The sequence below is a fragment of the Homalodisca vitripennis genome, chromosome X (genome assembly GCF_021130785.1).
Source record: "Homalodisca vitripennis isolate AUS2020 chromosome X, UT_GWSS_2.1, whole genome shotgun sequence".
In the NCBI taxonomy this organism is placed as follows: Eukaryota; Metazoa; Arthropoda; class Insecta; order Hemiptera; family Cicadellidae; genus Homalodisca; species Homalodisca vitripennis.
Window position 1 is genome coordinate 40223739 of NC_060215.1, and position 6177 is coordinate 40229915.

The 6177-nt window shown below is 30.6% G+C and overlaps 1 long non-coding RNA gene across 1 annotated transcript; it reads right to left on the reverse strand.

Moving 5' to 3' along the window:
• Window positions 1-241: 241 nt before the first annotated feature.
• On the reverse strand, window positions 242-5018 carry LOC124368950. Its single transcript, XR_006923022.1, has 3 exons — window positions 4858-5018; window positions 2194-2346; window positions 242-1270 (listed from the first exon to the last, which is right to left on the reverse strand). It is a non-coding gene; the product is annotated as an uncharacterized LOC124368950 (long non-coding RNA).
• Window positions 5019-6177: the final 1159 nt, after the last annotated feature.

Below are 6177 nucleotides of genomic sequence, written 5' to 3' on the forward strand. Positions count from 1 at the left end.
CATATTTTAAACAAATGTTGGATATCATCATTTCTATAATATTATCCATTTTTAACATTTTTTTTATTTTTTGTGTTTTTAGCATTTACTCAAATGTTTTATTATTAGGCCATTTCAAGTTTAGAAAAATAAATTATCACTCAAATTGTCAAATAAGGCAATAAATACATGTTGCATTATTAGGATATTATCACAAAATTACACTTGGTTTGCATACAAAGTTTAAGAATTGGAGATATAATAGAATTCAACTGATTTACAAATGCATTACAGTTCTTTGTAAATTAAATTTCTACGTTGTTGTTGTATAAGAGAACAGACGCATTCAAAACAAGATAAAGTATTCTAAAGTCAACTGTACAATATTATCTCACAGTATGTAAAGAAATTATATAAAAACAATGTTTACTACTTAATGCCTAAATTCTCACAACCAAATTAATGTTGTATAGATGTTTGTATCTATAATCAACCCTCATAAATCACAGGACAATATTATAGAATAGACTTGCCTATACTGACTGACACTGATTGTAACAGTTAACACACAAAAATAACTGGCATCTCCCTATCACAATGGCTCTTCACATGGAGGGATAAGATGGTATTCACAAAACGAGTGAAGAAGAAGAAAATATGTACTTCAAATTATAAACCGATATTATAACATGCATTATTACAATATAAGTACAATAAGTAAAACGAGACTTACATCAAGTTCTACAATGATTAACAAATACAAAAACAAAACTTAAAGCTATTATATGAGCAAACCGTTAGCTTGGTTGTCACAGTAACACCATGATAAATTATACTAATCACCTAATAAAAACGGTTTATAAATATCTCCTTAAACTATATAATTTTATTCAAACATTATCTCATTCAAACTGCCTTAGTTCAATTAAATATTGTACATACATAGTGTTATAAATTAGATTCTTAAATTATAAACAAATATAATACAAAAATAAAAAAAATTGAACTAAATTGCCTCCTTCAATAAAACATTTTACAATATTAAAAATAAACAAAGTAAAGCTTTTGATAGCCAGAATCAGAAATATATTCTCAACAATCTACAAGCTTTAGGCATACAAGAAAAAAATGCATCATTGGTTTCAGAGCTACTTCAGTAGAAGGATACACATGACTGAGATAACTTAGAGATACTAGTTAATACTAGAGATACTAGGCAATAGGAATGTTGTGGTGTATTTCAGCCTCCACTATTGTTACTTGATGTTTCCTCGTATTCATCTTGTATAAGCTGAAAAAATATACATTTTTAGAATTTATTATTACAAGTTAAAATAAAACAATACTTTAAAACAAATTAGGATGTATATATTGTTCTGTCTAACTGGGTGCATTGACACTTCTCACAAAAAGTTCTAGAGTGACATACAAATTGAGGTAGATGAAATTATAAAAAAACACTGTAAACACAATATTATTTTGTAGGCTGTAAAAACAATCATAACACCGCTTCTTTGGAAATAACTAACATTTTATATCCAATGGAATAATGTGGATTTAAAGAAAGAGCAGCTGGGATAAAACTGACCTAAAACTAGTAACGTCACTTATGTATGATATGCTATGAAATGAGCTCATATGACCTTCTTGTGATGTTACATCACTATCTAGTAAGGAAAAAGTAAAAAATATTTATTACCTATAAGTTACTTATAAGTTATATAGTTAGTCTATATTAATGAATGTGTTAAACAGCAAATAATACAGTAAACTTGTTAATAACAATAACAAGGACAAATAATATAAAAACCTTTATTAATATATGGACAAATTCAACACTTCCCCTCTCAATTAGACAAAATTTAAACAAGATACATCTATTTTATATCTATTTTTTCATGATTTAAAAAGTTAAAGGTTAAAACATCTAATGGCCTTCTATTACAACAAACTTTTAACATTAAAAAGATTTTTTATTTTCTTATAATTTAGAGAAACTTACTTTTTAGTCACTCTGTATTTGAAAGCCAAATATTATATACAGTGTGTAAATATTCACCTTAAAAAAGATTATTTGAATCTAAGAGAATTATGATCACAAGATATCTAATAGCTTACAAATGTTATTCACTTTCTGCAGTATATTTTTCATACCTTTCCTGTTAGTTTTTTATACTTACCTTGTATTTATGTCTAAGTAAAGCACTTTCTTACCTTCTTAATGAGGATGTCGGGGTCAGTTTCCAGCTTGAAATATACAACAAAAGCATGTGGCAACCATTCTGACACAAGTGGTTCTAACATCTTGGGAACCAACTGCAGTGTAATCACCAAAGGCCCATCTCTGGTTTGCAATTTGTGCTCCGGCTGAAAAAATCACCTATATTCAGTAGAAAGTTTTATAAGGCATTTAGAGAAATGCATAGACACAACAAACACATATTAATAACAATAAATAAATTAGCTTTGGTAAAAAAATATATTGGCTGTTCAAGAACCCTTTTTACCTCTTCACAACTTTACTGAGCTTCATCTCACCTTCAAACTAAAAAATTAAAAGACCTTTCTCATATTTTACAACTGCCCAGAAATTGAAATATGTCTTTCACTGAACATAAAGTAGTCTAATCCCAAATAACAATGCCTAGATCATGATACTCCCTGGTACCAAACCACTACTATTCATGAACAAATCTGATTATGTAAATGAGGTAAACCCAAATATAACTGCCCAATTGTTTTGCCTGGTACGTGGAGTGACTCCTGTACACAATAGATAAGTACTTCTTCAAGAAACCATAACCTTGTATTTTGACACCATAACATTTCTTAATGGAATTGTAAATTTACAAGAAGAATTACAAATAATTGACAAGAGGGGAATGGTAGGGTGAGGCCTGAGACCAGGCAGAGGAAATGGTTATTTGTCTTGGACAAATACTGGAAAGTGTTTCACATTGGAGTGACATTTTCCATATACAGGAGCAGAAATATTTCCAGTTACTGAATTGCTGCAACCTAGAAAATGCTTCTCTGGATGATGAAACTAAGATCCTATCCCTTGCAAATTTTTGGCAGGAAAATGGGTTATTTTATGCTATTATAAGAAGAATTAGAATTAAAATTAACTTGTTCTCATTTTAACACCTCTGTTCTCCTCTCAAATAAAACTTAAAAAAAACCCTTGAGAAACTTAACTTTTTTATGGCCAACATTCTGATTTACACCTAAAAATACTGTCAGTGCCAGGTTTCAAATATTGTAACATTTCTACAGGTAGTTTGGTTGCAATATTGAGAACACAAATATTGCTAATTAACTGAGAAAATTACTATTATTCAGGAATGTGTGACAATCAAGTTTGACTTACTTATAATTGTAAACCATTTATTAGTTTTATGAATATTTAGTAAGACAGAATTTTCAATGGTATGTAAACATTTAAATGGAATAATTAGAAAATCTTCCTTTCAATAATCAAATTCATGACTCTTTCATTGTTTTCACAGTTAAAAAATAATAATTTCACAGGTGCATTGTTCTGTCCAAAAAATATGACAGACCGAAGGATACCGTTTTTGTGTATGCAGTGTTGTAGTTTATTCATACTGTAACTTATTATGCATGATATAGAGAGGTTTATTGTATAAATGAGCAACGTCCAACTCTGTATGATGTCAGTTGTAATGAAATTAGTAACACAAATAAAAGGCAAAAAAATAAAAACTTTCTAGTATCATGCAGACAACTTGGCAAATGCATTGCACCTACATAAACGATTTCTGCCTCAACCATTTTGATACTAACTTATAAACAAAATGGATGAGGGTTCCGTCCCTTTAAAAACGCTTGTATAGTTTGACACAGAGAAATTCAGTGCAGATAGGTGACACAAAGATCTGGTATAGTCATGTCAATTTTGACTTTTTCGTATCTGTTTGACAAGTTATAATATATATATATATATATATATAAAATAATAGATTATTGTCTTGTATTTGCTGTATTTTCCCCCCAATTGTGGGATGCATTCACTGCTTTTTAATCCTACAGTATGTACACTTCTATTCCATTTTAGTTAAGTCAGTTAAACAAATATTTTTTGTGACTAAAAGGATTTTCTTTGTGCCCTTAAAAATTATTTTTACAAGATTAGTTTATTACTTTCACTGCTTTTGTAAGTGTTAGTAATTATACACCTCTTTAACATTATAGTATTGACAAATATGTACCTAGGAATAAATGTATTGATAAAGCACTTTATGCTGTAATTTGTATTGTCTTAATGTTTGTACAATTTATAAAAAATAAAGTATTTATTTACTTCAGTCAACAGTATTTGGTTGTGCCACAATCCATCCAACATTTGCTACTATGTTGAAGTTTCAAACCACTTTTGTTCATGTAGAAATACTAATCTCGTAATGTTTAAGTTGGTAGACATGCAAAGTTTCGAATAGCATGTTAGTGAACAAGGAGGTGCCCATAGCACGTACCTCTCCCACTACGCGTGTTTTTTGCAGGTATCTTTTGTTCTCTGTTTTTTATAATGGAAAGTTTAAATAGATAAGATGCACCTGTGGAATTTTTTTCCTGCAAAAATTTGGTGATAAAAAAGTACTATAAAATAAGTGCCATATAGCATCTTCTGTCTGACGTTTCAAGAAGGTAGCACTTCCAATTTGACTCTGCTAGAAGTAGTTTATTTTATAGTGTTCTGTTCGCTTCTCGGCCTTTAGGCTAAGATCAAAGCGTATTTTCTGTTATATACAAGCATCTTGATTCAACTCCAATGAATATTGTGTGATTTTTTAAATATTAATAATAGAATAAAATGTTTAAATAATAATTTTAAATATTTATGACAAAGGTACTCACACACTATTGCGTGATCAAAGGTGGTAGGTAGGTGCTGGTGGCACTCACAAGGGGGTTGAGGGTGGTGCTTTCCAGATAGCCCATGGACGGCAGATTTTCTTCAAAAGTGCCAGGTCCAATATCTAGTCCTTACAATAGAAGAACCTGGACCTTCTATTGGAAAACCTTGGAACAAATAAGCAGAAACTGTTGTGAGCTTTTAAAATAACTGAATAACATTTAAAATCCGTTGTAAGGGGTCCGGTTTGTCCAGCGTTAGTGGTGTCAATTTGTAACAGGGTTGGATTGAGTCTGCTATGGACTCTAAGAATATTGTAGGATGAAACCCATGTGGTTGGATGCCAATTTATAAGTATTGGTATAATTTCAGTAAAGTTTGGTTCTCGGAAGATTCTAAACAGAACAATGGAGTGAAGTGGTACAACCTGTGTTTAATATGTGCAGTGGGTGTTCTGTTTCAGAAATTGTGTCCCTTTTAGTCCGAAATGGAGTTTTAAATGGATTTTCCTTGTGTGTAAAATTTGGCGGCCAATATCCTCTAGCTCTTTGTTTGAAGTTTGTTTCTGTTGTTGCAGACCTATTGTGACCTATATTCTGTAGTTCAGCTTTAATAATTAGTGTTGTTTAGTTTTCTATTAATTGCAGGTTTTAGAGTTAGTGAAGTTGACACACAACATGGTGGTTGTGATTCCTGACTTACGTGTGTCACAACGCTGCAATACCGTACCTAGAGCATCAGGCTACTCCCACATCTACCGATATCATGTTGATGACACAATGGCAAAACTACGTGTCATTCAGAGCGACAAAAGACAATTACTGAATTCATGTCCTTTAACAATTAATATTGTACTAAAAAATAATACCAGTACTGTACGTCCGGTTTTTGTCCGATTTAACTTCTTAATTCAACACATACTTAACCTATAAGTTTCAATTTGGTACTTTATTTAAATTTCATTATTACTTACTGTACTATAGTGTACGTAATTCATCCTAATAAAATCTTATTGAAAGTTTTTTATTATCTATATGATGCACCCATTTTCATTTTTCAGGTAATTATATTGTACATTATAGTTATAAATATATATAAGAATTTCTTCCTGCACGTGTTCGGATTAACCGGATGTTCAGATGAAACATGTTTCGGATTAACGGGACTCCACTGCGCTTATAAGACATTTTAACATATGACATATTAACTCATGTAGTATAACTATTCCAACTACTAACTAGTCTTGAGTCCTTATATCAATACTAGACTATCTACAACGAATTATAATAACCATCCAAACACATATAACATAAGTCTTTGTT